Below are 16,211 nucleotides of genomic sequence, written 5' to 3' on the forward strand. Positions count from 1 at the left end.
CCAGGTGAAAGGACAGCGTCTCTCAGTGCGTCAGCTGGAGGGTCGTCTTCCTTCGGCATTTGCTGCTGCAGGGCGTCGGGCAAGTAGTTAGTCGATCTGCTCCAAACCACTGTTTGTTTGCCTGGGCAAATGTAGGCATATTTATACTTTGAAGGTGCCGAGTTTGACGTATGATTGGACTTAATAACGTCACTCAAAGACCCAGTTCCGTGAAAACTCCATGATTTCCTAGATAAATTAAGCCGTAAGGGGACAATCCTCTGATGATGACCTCAGTCTTGTCCAAGTCCAGCCTCAGGTGGCGACTGATGTTCATCTATTCATCAACGGACCACATACCTTCTTGAAGCTTGGATCTGGGAGTGGCTGGGTCTTTGCTGAGCAGCTGAGTGTCAATGGCATAGGACGTGATGATGAGGTCGTGTGCGCATGTGATGGTGGAGAGGGGGTCATGGAGACATTGAAGATCATCACGCTGAGAGATGAGCCCTGGGGCATGGGCCGGATGACCCCAGTGTACCACGTGCCGAAGGGGGAGCCGGACTCCCTGGGCCTTGCTGGTGAGGTACTTGGCAATTTAATCCTGGGCCCTCCTCTGGATCCCAGTGTTGGAGATGTGTGATTTGACAGTGTGGTAGCACATGGTGTAGAATGCCGTTGAGAGGTCGAGGGGGTGAGGGTGGTGGTCTGACCATTGTTGAGCAGGGTCCAAGATGTCGTTGGGGCTGGCAATGAGGCCAGTTGCAGTGGTCTGATTACTGTGGAAGATGGACATGGGCGGGTTGCCTGGAGGTGTTTGCTTGGAGGGAGTTGGTCAGTTGCTCGTTGACTGTCTTCGAGATGACATTTGCCGGGTAGGGAAGCAGGGTGATGTTCCAGGAGAACCTGGGGTATTGCTGTCCATTGTTTAAGAAGGGCCTGGGTCTCTGGATGACTCCAGCTACCATGGAATGTGGCGTACTCAAAGGAGACATTCATGACGTGCCGGAGGTGGGCTTCAAGGATGGGGTATGCTGTGATTGAGATGTTGTGTGGGAAGGGTCCTGATGGAGAACCGGAGTGGATGGTGTACATTAGCCGGGTGGTGTCTTTGCTGCTGAGGGGAGTCCAGGACCTGAGGGGGTATGTCCAGTGGATAATAGTGCTGTCTGCCTCTGAATGGTGAGTCTGTCATGTATGCCCACTACCTTGCAGTGGTAGAATTTTGCAAGGGATTCCCCTGGCCTTGCAAGGGTGGCATGTCTTTTGGATGGAGAGCTGGGTTTAGATAGTTCACTCACAATGCTGATAAGCTCCTTGATGTTTTGTTTGTTGGTGCCTATGCCCTACCTGAAGGATGTCCTCTTGTCTGTGCTGATGATATGGTGATGTGTGTGTGTGGCGGGTTTCAGGGCTGAGAGGTAACTGATGGGAGTCCTCTGCACCCACCCCTCATATGTCTGGCCTCTGCTGGGAGTCCTCTGCACCCACCCCTCATATGTCTGGGCACTGCTGGGAGTCATATCCACCCACCCCTCATATGTCTGGCCTCTGCTGGGAGTCATATCCACCCACCCCTCTTATGTCTTGCCTCTGCTGGGAGTCCTCTGTACCCACCACCATACTGTTGGCCTCTGCTGGGAGTCATATCTACCCACCCCCATACTGTTGGCCACATGAGGTTGATGGCGTGTGTGTGCCTCGTATCACTATTGTGATGGTGCCATACACGAGCGTGTGAAACGCACCTTACCCCAACATTCATGGCGTGTGCATGCGCCTCGTATTTCTATTGCAATGGTGCTATACGCGAGTGTGTAAGACACATCATACAAGTACACTTCCGTTGTTGCGGAACATTGTTCTTACCGTATGCGCCGTCGTCGGTGTCTGTGCACCGGGTGGTAGGCGTACAGGACTGGGATTACATGGACGATGGGCTTTATGGCGTTTATGTCGTGTACGGTGGATACGGTTCCGGTTGGACTCTGCTTTTACGGACGTTTTGAGCTCCCGTAGAAAAAGGGTCATACGGAGTGTCGCAGAGACGAATCGTACTTGCTGGGCCGGAAACTGCTGCTTGTTTACGTACGGACGTCGCGTGATACGTATTCCGGATACAATTCGCACATATTTTGTTGTCGTATGGTGTTTAGTATGGTGCGTACGGAGATCTGCTTTGGATACAAATCGTACTTCATCTTACGTACGAGAACATTTACTGGTACGATTTGTACGGGAAACATGCTTCGTGCGGCTATTTGTAAGGGATTTTACCAAATCGGAATCGGCCCCATAATGTTATAGTTCTCGCAACACAACGTAATATACAATTACATCACATATTCCATTTGCCAATTTTTGCTGTCTTCAGATTGTATTGAATTTCACGATAAACAGTGATTTCAATGTTAATCATCAAATGACACTGGGGCAAAAAAAAAATACCATCAACCAGATTGTTAAAAAAAACATACTTCTCTTCAAAATGTCTCCAACCAACGCAACTTGGTATTTACATTTTCACAAATAAACAACCTTTGTAACATAGTATATAATACAAAGATCAAATATATCACCACCTTCTTTCAAACACAATATGAAAGAACATAATTAATAATTGAAACCGTTATTACGAACATCTTCCCTATTGGCTGAATGATGTTTCTGAAAACATTTCAATGACGATATACAACGTACACTTCTAAAATCATATTCACATGTTTACAATAGGGTGAATGATGTTTCAAAAATTATTTGTAGTGGAAATATCCAAAATATATTCAGTAATTCATGTTTATACCTTCTTAGATTTTTTGGCATCAAAAATATTAAGTATGAATTTGGTAATTCATTAGGGAACCAAAATGTATACTCTAAAAGTGCATCATTACATAGTGTCCACCCTTTATTGCATTTTAAATAGACAGTATAGTGTCCAGATGTTGAAGTATGTCCATAGTGGAAAACAATAGCCATTGTTTTAAAAGTTCTTCCTGAAATTGACACATGACCTGCTATAATATTTTTTATTTTGGTTTCCAATTTTGTTCCATCAGCTCTACAACATTGCAGTATTAAAATAATATATTGTCCACATCTTTCTATAAATAATGTTGATAACATTTCCGATTTGCACTGAGTACATTCCATATGTTGATTAGCTGATTTTACTAGTTCGTTTAAAGGCACTGTTTTCAAATCTGGCATTGTCAAATATATGAATTGTTCACTGTCTATTTTAGTGGTTGATGAAAATGAACAGCTGTCACATCTATAAACCCATCTGTAACATAGTCCAAATAGATTTACAATTTGTATACCTTCATCTTCTAATACTGCAAGCATAAACATAAGAAATTCCTGAACATCTTGCTGTACATTCTGTGTCAATTGTGAAGAACCAGAACAAATATCCAAAAGATTCCGCACATCAGAAGCAGTATGGATTTTCGTTTTATCATTGTTCAACTTCTCAAAAATATAATGTAACAAAGAACAACATCTTTTTTTTCGATTTTCAATAATTGCATGCTGTAGATTTTCTAAAAAAAAGACAACGTTCACAATTACATTAGCATAGCAATTGATACCTGAACTATTTTCTAACTGATATCCTACAATATTAGCAACCGTATCACATTCTATTTTCTTTCCAGGCTCATCATTCTTTTTAATTCTTTTTTATTTTGCAACCTCAGTATAATCTTTATCATATTTTCGTTTTGGACATATTAAACGTGTTTCATAAATAGTATACTCACCTAAGTTAGGAGCTTAGAATCTTCTTAACCTATTGTACTCTTTTACACAATTTACATCTGCACTAACCTTTTGCTAATCAAAATCATTTAAATACAACCCGGATAAAGTTATTACTCGAGACAATGCAACATACGCCATACCCTCTTTAAACACAGAATATCCAATATTTACCAAAGGATTGTCTACACTTAAACCTTGAGATTTATGAATAGTCACTGCATATGCTAAACAAACAGGAAACTATTTTCTACGAACATACAAATCTTTTACAAGCAAGAAACGAACACAACAGCGTTCAATTTGTTTCACCTCTTCAATCGGATCAAGTTTAATCTTCAAAAATGTAATCTCATATCTATTTGCATAACTAAGAAAGTCAACAACTTTCCCCATTGCTCCATTTACTAACCCTTTTTCAACATTTAAATTACGCTGTAATATTACCCTGCAGATTACAGAGACATACAAGGTCTTTTCCAAACCACCAGTCCTAGATATTGATTTTTCCAAAGAGTCTAATTTTAACTGCAATTTCTCTGACAAAAGAATAGTTACTCCTTTGTGTTCTATTTTATCAATAGCTAATATTTTTATTACCAGTTCATTCTCTTTTTTCAACAGTTCTTCATTGAATGTAGAGCATTCTTCAGTGTTGGCATAAGGCAAAGTAAAGATTCCTTTGCTGCAATTCTTCGGTAGATTGTTTCAGCCGCAATATTTTCAGTTGGAAACAAGTTTTTTAGTAGCCGACTTTCTAAAGTATTTTTTCCATCCTTTGTTAAGACACCAATTCTAATATTTTGAAGCATATTTCCATAATCTTCATCATTTGCTTGTCGTATGTTCTTGATAAGTTCCTTATATTCAAAATATCTCCAAATATTCACATTTCCAAATCTTCCCAAAGATTTTTTAGTGTCTTCATGAAGAAGAGTTTTAAAAATCGGTGGGCCTTTTACAGGTGTGAGTTGTACTAAATCACCAAATACAATTACATATTTCCCTCCAAATAAAACATCGTAATTTGTTTTTAAAATCTGCTGCATCCTTAAATGTACAAACGCAAGCATTAAGTTTGAGACCATGCTTACTTCATCAATTACCAGAAGTTTCATTTGCTTTAGTACTCTTGAAACTTGGAAACAAGCTTCTCCAGATAGCTTGTGGTATTTCAATTTATTTTCATGTTCTACTGGTAACATAAGTAGACGATGTAATGTAACCCCTTTAATGTTGTGTGCTGCTAACCCAGTTGGAGCAGTTACAACACAAGACAAATGTGAATCTGTTGTTTTCTATAGATAACTTGACAAACATTTAATCAAGAAACGTTTCCCCATTCCAGCTTGTCCACTGATGTACATAAGAATAGGTCTAAATGATGCACATTGGCAATAATTATTTTCAAGCAGTAATCCATGTTGTATCTGTTGTGTAACTTGGTCATATATTTCTTTCTGTTCACTATTCAGACATTGCTCTAAATTTTCCAAATCAATATTGTCCTGTTGTGCTTGCTAGATCACCATTTCCACTTCACTCATTGCTATCGCCACTTCATTTTTAAGTATTGCTTATCCTCTTGGATCATGACTTTTTGGAGCAGAACTCTGACTATCTTGAGAACTATCTCTAGCTATTTCAGCTGCAATAGTTCTTTCTTGATTAATCTCTTTGTTCAACATTCATAGATAATTTGGAGAAATTGTACATTCAATGCTATCTTTACATGCATTGAAAGAATCCTCATAGGAGTCAAAATGTCTAAATAATTCCATTTCAGTCCGCTAAGGTTTAAAGAGTTGGAGAAAAGCTACATAAAAAAACTCTCTTTTATCTGGAGTATCACAACTTAGTTTCCAGTGATTATCAGATTTCCTTTGTCTTGCTTTACCAAACATCCTTCACATCCAATGACAGCGTATTTTCCTTCATTTATATTTTCTGTGACATTTTTATTAAAACTATAAAGTTGCAGTATTTTATATAAACAAATGTTTTCCAGGAATGGACTTCTATTTGGATAGTACATATCCAACATATTTGTTTTCAGAATATCTGTATTTTCAGTTCATTCAGTGCCAAGTATTCAATTTCTTGTACAGATTTCAAAACTCGATTTAGTTTTGCAGCTTGACCTAGACTTAATCAGATGATCCCTCTTGACTTTGAATATAAACTTGCAGATATCAATCGATCCGAACATTCGTACGATCCAATTTCTCGATGTGAAAGCATCTTCAAGCTAAAGCTGTACAATTTTTTGCTAAGTGTCTTCTCCTCCCAAATTTCCTCCCACATTTCTTTCAATTCTGTCTTCTCAGACTTGGTAATATATGATGTGACATAGTGTAGTGTAGTTCCTATATTCCCAATAGGCTCTGCAAATTAGAATAATATACACTATAGATTTTACATAGGAATGATGTTGGTATGTCTCTATCTAGTATACTAAACCTAATTGTGTGTGTGCCAGCTAACTCAGAGGTCACTAGAACCTTTCTCAAATAAATAAGAAGGGATTAGTCTCTTACAACCGCATAAAGATGACAACTTTGTTTCCCCTAAAACTGAAACAATATCTTCAGAGTCATGGAGACAATAGATAATTATTTCACTCAGTCAATCCTGCATGCTTTTTTTCTACAGAGTTGCATAGAAATAGAGAGACAGGCATTTCAATAAAAGGGGTTTATTGAACAGGCTTATTTCTCATGCAAGAGATATGAACTGCTATAATCGTTAGACAGAATGCGAAGTATAATGCGTACAGAGCAAACAGTAATATAAAATAATACTGCAATAGCATTGTCTGTTGCTATGACATATATAAAAATACATACATAAATAACACACGCTAAAATACTCAACTGGTGCTTCTAAAATACGCCTACCCCAATGTACCTAGCCTAGGTCTAGTACCAGGGAAGAAGTAGGTTTAGTTTTTCCAAGAATTGCCAAAGGTTTCTCTAGGTTCTAATCAGCTCCATACCTTTAGAATGAGAGCGGTTGGTATCTTTTTCACAGGACTCGATTTCCCAACACCCCGCAAGGGGAGTCAGAAACACAGGTGCTGGATTCTCGGCAGGAGGATGACAGCTTCTGGTCAATGCATCAGCTGGAGAGTTGGCTTCATCAGCACTTGCTGTAGCGAGCTGCGTCGTGCAAATAGGTAGTCGAACTGCACCGAACCACAACGTGCTTTGCTATAGCAAGTGAAGGTATATTTATACCTTGAAGGTGTTTTAGGAATGCCAGTATTGATGTAAAATTCGGGCATATGAACGTCATGAATGAACTCCTAAGGAATAGATGTTCATGCATAATGATGAGTTTCTTGGAGAAATCGATATCCAGGCTAGGGGAAGTCCCTTCAGCTTAAGAGTCTGGTTTTCCAAGAAATCATTGTGACGTAGATTATCGGATAGAAGTAGCCATGCCTGTGTTTGGGTAGCATGCTATGCCTAAATAAGGACTGGTTTTCTATGCCTATATAAGGGCAATGTGAATTGTACTCATATAAGGGCATGAATCTGGAAATTCATTCAGAATCTAAATCAACATACAACACCCAATCCACTTTCTTATGTACGACGTTACTAAATTCTAAACATGTTTAAACATATCTACACATGAAGTGGAAAATCCATCCAAAATACATAAAAAATGAATTAGAACCGGTTGTACACATAAAAGATGCATAGGTGATGTACGCATTAAAGAAATGTTTCATTCTAAGCATATATTTACATTTGAATGCTAACAGAATGAATAATGAAAATATACATTTATGAAATGGCTCGTAAATACAGAAGAAAAAAAGGCAGAAACCCTTTCTTGTCACATTACATAAATCTGTTTGTATGTGGACAAGGTCAAATATTGTCTCTGGAAGTATTCAAATAATTCTTGTTCTCTATGAATAGTTCTACTTTAGGCAGATTACTTGTACCAAAGAATGAAAAATACAAATTTGGAGAATAAAAATGTATTCATAGGAAAAAGTTCTTTGTTTTCAAAAAAAAAAAAAATTCAAAGTCTCTCAGAACACTGTGTGCCAAATACAAAAGTCAGTGTTAGCGCTTGGAGAAAACATGAAATCTTCTATGTCTGTAGAAAAAATCGTCTATCATTGTAGGTGATAGTTGGATTACCTTGTTTAGAAGATTAACCGGACATAGATGTGAAGCATCGCTTTCAGCATTGGTCGCATTAGCAATGTTTGATTAAGATTTTACCTGCGCGCCTGAAGTTTCCTCTCGTTCCTCAGCATTTTGCGTCTGTGAGATCTCAATGAGTGCCGTCATCAGAATTGGTAGCGGCTGGGTACAACACTGCGCATGGGCCGTTACCGGGTCCAGCAAAGTATCAACATCAGTTGAAATGACTGATGGGAGTGTAGACAGATGTCTAGCATGCATTCTTCTCCGCATAGCAGGCACGGTAGAACAGATAAGATACAATCTTGCCAAATTGGTCTGACTGACAGAAACATGTGGTATTTAATTCTCGTAGATGAGTTAATCCTAAAATTTAGACGATGCGCTCACAACACTTGATCTCCAATAGAGCTCACTGTATGGTACTTAGAGTGGTGCTGGTGATTTGGCTTGCCATATCGTTGCAGTAGGAGAAAAAATAGTATCCCTGCAATGAGTCCCAAAAGGAGGGGCAGTCCGCCAAACACAGAGTGCACGAAGTTTGGAAAAATTCCTAGGACTGCTTGAAAAGGTGCTAACAGTCCGTATAATACGGTCTGAAATACACTTACAATACCGCTCGTATCAGACATGTTTGAGATACGACTTAACATTTCTGAGAAATGTATAGGGCAGTTTGTAGTTAAAGGGGCATGTATCTCGGCAAAAGTCCTTGCGACTTGCAGATCATAGATCTCTTTGGCCGAGGTCAGTTTTTTGCAAAAGAATGGCTTTCATTCTGCTTAGAGTCTCAATTCGTATAGAAAAGATGTTCAGTGAAGGCCAAAGGGCCGACTCCCTGACTAATTTGGTTTTTGGAAACAATACTTGCATACAGCAAGTGACACCGGATGACACAGTGACTTAGATATGATATTCCTGGCAACATGCCACAACAGCTGTGATCGTTGAACATGATGTAACTTCCATTTGAAAGTTGTCCAAAAATTGGATCAATCACTGCAGCTGGTGAACCTTGCAGGTGACAGGATAAGTTGTTTGAGGAACCTTTGCAGGCCCCATGTAAGTTTATACCCTGACAAATGAAAGAGCCGCTTAGTGCGTTTTCACAGTTTGAACCGCTAAGAAACACTTCACGTCCCCCACTCCAACATCTGTGTGTGTATGGTAATTCCAAGGATGTCCTGATGTATTCTTTACCCAACCTTTCATATGTGACTGCTGGTATGTGTTTTAGGCAACACTGAAAATGGAAAATTATAGCAGGCAGAGTGATTGTTCCATGTTTAATAAAATTTAGTAGCTGGTTTCTCTGCTACCGTAAATGGCGATCTTTCCAGTTTTTCAGTGCTCAGCACCGTGTAGTCTGCTCCCCTTTGTGCTAATTTGACCTGTTTATAGGTGAGAATGATTTCTGAAAACAGTGATGTGGTATTGATTAAACGCCAAGGCACATAGCCTGAATGAAGGTTTTGTAACGTCCAGCCTATTAGCATGATAAAACGTAATTGCGATTGACCATGTTGCAACATGACCAATATGAAGTTTATGGCAGAAGACACTATGCTATCCAATGAATATATCCTGGACAACAGAGTCGTTAACCCATTGTCAACCACAGAGAGAGTTTTCTCTAAATGAATACGATCAATTTCTTGCATTTCTTGCAGACTTTTTACTGTTTTAACTGGAGTAGGAGGGGAGCCAAACTCCGGAGGCCAGAACTGCGGGCCCCAGTAGGTGTGACTGAGTCCAGGAAGGAGGAGCTCGGTTTTACCGGGGTTCAGCTTCAATTGGTTCTGGTTCATCCAGAGTTGGATGTGGATCATGGCTCCGTGGAAAGTTTTAATGACATGGGGAGAATTGAGAGAGAAGATGATTTGTAGGTCGTCGGCGTGATTATAAGTGATAATGTCCCATTTCAGGAGGGACTGGATCAGTGGCCGAAGATATAGATTAAATAAGAGCGGGGAAAGGGAGGAGCCCTGGGGGACTCCGCAGGACGTGGGAGTTTTTTGGCAGTGTAAGGGCCCAGGCGGACCGCCTGTGTTCTTCCCGTAAGGAAGGATTTGACCCACTCAAGAGCAACGCCCTGGATGCCTGCCTGCTCAACACGGTGGAGAAGGATGTTATGATTCACCGTGTCGAACGCGGCCGACAAATCCAGTAGGACGAGGGCTTGGGGGATCCCCGCGTCCGCGTTGCTCCTGAGTGTGTCAAGGACTGCCAGGATGACGGCCTCTGTGGAGTGGGCGGGTCTGAAACCGGCCTGATTCGGCTCTAGATAGCAGGAGGATTCTATCAAATTTGACAGGCACCGGGTGACATGGGCCTCCATAAGCTTGGAAAAGTACGGGAGGAGGGAAATGGGGCGATAATTCGATGGCTCCGCAATGTCAGCGCTGTTTTTTTTTAGAAGGGGTACTAGGATGGCTTCCTTAAAAGAGATAGGACAGAGGCCGCTGCTGAGAGATCTGTTAAGTAGGTGTAGGATGCAATCTGGCAAGTTAAGACATATGCTCCGCAGGACAGACAGTGGACAGCAGTCGTTCGGGGAGCCAGATTTCACGCGGATGGCTCGGCCCGCTAGGGAGGTGGGATCTAGAGCAGGAAAGGTGGTAAAAGTCGAGGAGTTGATAGAGGAGTTATCCGGTAGGGGTGACTGGGGAAGAGGAGGGATGGATTTTTTTATTTTTGTGATCTTTTCTAGAAAGAAGGAGTTCAGGGTGTCACAGGCCCCCTGGGTGGGGGTCTGGGCTGGGAGGGTTATATCATCTGTAGTTAGCTCGTTCAAGACTCTGAACACCTCCTTGAATTTGTCGGCTGCTGAAGAGATCCTGTTGGAGAAATGTTCCATTTTGGCTGAGCGGATGGCTGCTTTAAAGTCTTTGCGTGCGGCCAGGTAGGACTGTCTGGCGGAGTCAGAGTAGTCATGTCTCCAGGTACGTTCTAGCTGGCGTGTTTTTAGTTTCTGAGCTTTGAGGTCGTCAGAGAACCACCTATGGTAGTTCCGGTGCCTGGTACTGGGGAATTTGACTAGGGGGGCAAACAAATCACTGGCTGACTCTAGCCAGGATCCGATGTCTTGTTGTAATCCATCGATGTCGTTGGAGTCGTGAATGTCTGGACAGGAGTCGGCCAGGGCGGTGAGGAAACCCTGGGAGTCGTATGTGCTCCGTTTCCAAGAGAGGCCACCGGCCATCAGGGGGGCAGGAATCTGACCGGCAACTGTGATGGTGGTGTCCACCAGGTGGTGGTCTGACCAGACACAAGGAAGTATGTCTGGTGGGGACAGAGCCAGGTTGCAGGTCCAGATCTGGTCCAGAATATGTCCCTTAATGTGAGTGGGTTGAGAGATATGTTGAGTGAGATTCAGATTTTTTAGAGTCTCAAAGAACTCGGTGGCATGGGGGCCGGCGTTAATGTATTCGAACCAATAGTTTAGGTCGCCGAAGGGAGTGCAGCGTTAAAAGGGTGGACCGTTGTTCACTCATGATGGTGGGAAAGGATGGCATAGAATGTGGAGGCCGGTATAAGAGGAGGAAAGTGAGGGGGCTGGTGTCAGTTTGCACGCTAATGAGTAAGTTCTCCACCTGAGGAAGGGGAAGGGAGTAAGAGGAGATAGACTTCAGGCGTTTGGATATGATGGCTGCTACCCCACCCCCAGGCCGGTCGCCGGGGCGGTCGGCGTGGAGAATATAATAATCAGGGGGGAGGGCAGCCAGGATATCCGGGAGGGATTCTGATGTAAGCCACGTTTCCGTGAGCAGAAGCATGTCAGGATTAAAATTGGATAACAAGATGAAAATGTCCTCAGAGTGTTTCACTAGCGAGCAAGTATTCAGATATGATACCCTGATGGACGTGGTGTTCCTAGTCAACATAGCTGGAGGTAGGCGTCCGCAAGGATGGAGTTGGTCGGGGCGCATAAGGCCAACAGAGGAAATGCCATGCAGAGCCGTAGGAGATGGTGTGGTGGCAGTATTCTGTAGAGCTCTGAGTGAATGAGGCGAGTACCTGATAGGATGGTCAGCGTGGAGTGCCCTAAGGCCCGTCCTGGCGTGGACGGGCGCAGACGGGCTTGCCTTAGGCGAGCCTTTGGCGCGCAAACAGCGCTCCCGCTGCGCTCGTCCGCTGCGCTTCCGGTAGAAGCACATGTTTTATGCTGGAGTGAGGGGGGAAGGAGGGGCGTGGCCTAAAAAAGATGGCGTGGCCTCCCTTGTGGCCGGTAATGGCGTCAGGGGGAGTGTTGTGGGAGGCTGCGTGTCAGCGCTGAGGTCCGCTGTGCGTGCCTGTCCCAAGTCGAGCGAGTGCTCTAAGGATTCTCTCACTAGCTGGTGAGTTTTGTTTCTTTCTTAAAAACACAAGTTATTAGTGACAATTCAAGTTTTAAAAAGTAAGTGCGCGAAATACAACTCCTGGCTTCCGCCTCAGGAGAAAAGTCTATCTGGCGAGTCGCTTGTAATCAGCGAATTTATACTCGGTGGCGGCAGGGGGGTGTGTGGCCTAAAAAGGGGGCGTGGCCTCCCTCGTGGCCAGTAATGGCGTCAGGGGGAGTGCTGTGGGAGGCTGCGCGTCAGCGCTAAGATCTGCTGTGCGTGCCTGTCCCAAGTCGAGCGAGTGCTCTAAGGATGCTCTCACTAGCTGGTGAGTTTTGTTTCTTTTTTAAAAACACAAGTTATTAGTGACAATTCAAGTTTTAAAAAGTAAGTGCGCGAAATACAACTCCCGGCTTCCGCCTCAGGAGAAAAGTCTATCTTGACAGTTGTTTGTATCTGTGGGCCAGATCAACCATTTATTCCAATCTGGATCTGTTCTGTTGTGATGCAAAATAATAGTAAGTATGTCGACCTCCCCTCTGAAGTGTTATTACTATCAGGTGTAGGTGTAGGTATGGACTGATTGTTCATGTCTTTGATCTTGGCTGACCCAAGGCAAGTTGTCTGTTGGACAGTGTTATTCAAAAACATCATTTGTTCAGGGATGATGCAGGCTCTAAATAAATCTTCAACACTCTGTACCTTCCAATCTTTTGTCCCCCAGACAGATTGTGTCTCAATGTTGTCTTTCCAAAAGTCGAAACCTAGCTTAGACAGTTGGGCATAAAATGATGCAGAATAAATCTGTTTTGTATTGATCAACATATTTTTCATTCCTGTTTTGTTTATATTCTTAAAGTAAAAAGATTCAGCATTTGATACATTGAACCCTGAAAAGTATGGATATTTCATTTTTTTTGTAAAAAAAATGTTATTGGTCAGTTTGAAAATACAGAAAGAAAACAAACTAACCAGTAATTTGATCCAGGCAAACATTTCAGAATGTAATTACATATTGTTATTAACATTAAGGGACCTAAAGCGTTGACAAGAGCAATACATTGGGGATTTTTTTTTAGATAAATTAACGGGGAGAGTGTAAAGAAAAACCCAAGTAATATGAGCACCATAAGCAATTAATTATTCATCCAAAGCCTAAAGGGTCCCCATATTTTCAAGCCCCTTTCTCGCCTCCTCTTTTACCCCCTCTTAAGAACACTGCTGATTCCAGGTTATGTAGGGCTAGGATCCTTGCTTTCCAATTCACAAAAGTGGGAGGGACCGGGTTGATCCATTCCGAAGTTATACACAAACGAATTAACGACATTGAGATACACAGAAACGCTGACTCATAGGATGATCTAACCAGACACACGTCAGATTCGCACCCCGTTATTACCAATTCGGAAGAAAGTACCACCGGAATCTTAAGAGAACTATTGATAAATAATTGAATATCTTGAAAAATAAGTCTCATTTAACACGGGAGAAAAACATGTGTACATCATTAGCTGCCATAAGACCACATCTTGGACACCCATGAACACCACTACCTCCCCATTTTTATATTTTGGCGGGAGTAAAATACAATTCAAATAAAGCCATATAGCTTTGAGAGCGTAAGCTCCCTGAGATTAACACAGAGTTGGAAAGTTCTAATGTCTGACTAATATCTGTACCAACCTTACCTAGCTTGGCTTCTAATTTTGCATTCTGTATAGCAAGGTCATCAGGAAGGGCCAATATTAAATTTCGATAAAGAGCAACAATGCGAGTCCTCCTTAGTGCAGCATCTTTCTGCACTAGAGAGACTAGAATGAGCAAATTCCAGAGGTATGGTCCTAAAGATATATAAAAATTTTGGCAAGATCAGCATCTTTTTTTTTTTTTTTTTTTGGTAGACCTTTATTGCACATTATGAATAAACACAGCGGAGTGCCTACAACCCACTGGCAGGGCCGGCCGCAATCAGTGCACCATACAGTCACAGTGGATCTCAGTAACACACATCTTTGTTACAATTGCAGTCCCAGACTGAGCTCCTGTAGGCACCATATATGTTCCAATTGCATTGGTCAGAGCACACGATGACGGCGGCCGTATAGCCCTCATGTGATCTCGGTCTCATTTTCTGATTTTGTAGAACAAAGTCAACCGACTAACAATCTCAACTCCCCCCCACCCCTCCCACTCCTGGTCTTAGTGAGCCTTACTATTTGGACATACACAACGCTCAAGTTTTAGCTGTTGCAGGAAACGGCACAGTGTGCGTGGCCATCGTAGGTAACGTATCGCAATTCTTACATCGTATACTCGGATCACAGCTGTGTAGCAGAAGGCAGTCTGGTCTGGTCAATCTCTCATAGCAAATGTCCAGGACACATGAAGCACAACAGCACGAGCACATTTCACAACGCAGCCATCTCCACCGCTTTCGAACAACATTCAATCCGTTACATGATCATGTTCCGGTAAGTCAGCAGTCGTATTCCTTTCGCTATCTGAATCCTCTAGAGACAAGACATACAGCGTAAATGGAGCCCATATGTCTCGCGGGCGAGACCTCTCCGGCAGACCCTCATAATAACAGTGCAGTTGGTCTCTGCAGTAAGCCATATCCTTCAGCCATAGTTGCACGTCTGGTGCCCTCCTTCCCCCCCATCCCATAGCGACTCTCCTCTTGGCTAATTGGAGCCCCAGTACCACTAGTCGTCGTGAGTGTGCTGCCACCCCAGAGGCTATACCCAACAGGCAGAGACGCACATCAAGTTTAACCTCAACTGAAGTCATAACCGTCAGACACTCAGTTACCGCCCTCCAAAAGGCATACACTCGCGGGCACCCCCAGGCCAGATGTATAAAGTCAGCATCATCCTCACTGCATCTCACGCACCGTGCAGCAGTACGAAGCCCATACCTCACTAGTTGAATCGGTGTGTAGTACCACTGATGCAGAAATTTATAATGTAAGAGACGGAAGTTTCCATTTATCACATATCCTCCCGTCATGTTGCAACACTCATGCCATTCGTCATCACTAAGAGGGTCAGGAAGACTTCTATCCCACCGTGCTCTTGCCAGGTCCGCCCCCCCTCCCTCATCCTCCTGCGCAGCCTTGTACAGTTTAGAGACCAATTTAGCCCTGTCTTTAGCTGTGTAGAGTAACTGCAATGCCCCGAGTGTCGGTGGCTCCTCTGGGTATGTTGGATACAAATCCTTTATCGCAGCCCGCAGTCGGGCATAAATAAAAGTAGGCATGCACGTGTTAGTCGATCCAGCCGTCATGGCCTGCAAGGAGAGAAACGACGCCCCGGGAAAAAGGTCCCCCATGGATTGCAATCCGGCTTCCCTCAAGACTTGTAACCCTCCAATCTCACCAGATACTGAAATATCAGAGTGGTAGAGTAACGGCATAGCCGGTGCATATAACGGCAGGCGGGCCGCCCGTCGACCAAGGTGTTCCCAAGCTGTCGCCGTAATCCGCACTGTGTCTATCTCTCCCTTCTCAAAAACCGAGTGTTCGTTAACTACCATGGCCCTCAGCGGATACGGCAGAACCGCACTCGCCTCAAGTGCCACATGCGGGGTGTATGGCGGAGCATTCAACCAATAACTCGCAAAATGCGCCTGTGCGCAGAGATAATACAGCCTCATGTCCGGCAGGGCGAACCCTCCCAGTGCATACGGTTTGGTCAGCACCTCCCAAGTCACTCTTGGTTTCTTGCCAGCCCATGTGAGAGTTATCAGGAGCGATCTGATCCTTGCAAAGAAATGCGACTTCAACAGAATAGGAATATTAATGAAAAGGTAGAGAAATTTTGGTAACACCACCATTTTAATTAAGGATATTCGGTCCGCTAGAGTCAACGGGAGACGAGTCCAGCGCGCTACTTGATCTTCTAGTTTAGATACGGCAACACCATAGTTGGCCCGGATAACCTCCTGGCAGTCCCTGTGCACCCAGACCCCCAGATACCGAACTGACTCT

Source organism: Lissotriton vulgaris, chromosome 6, assembly GCF_964263255.1.
Source record: "Lissotriton vulgaris chromosome 6, aLisVul1.2, whole genome shotgun sequence".
Taxonomy (NCBI): Eukaryota; Metazoa; Chordata; class Amphibia; order Caudata; family Salamandridae; genus Lissotriton; species Lissotriton vulgaris.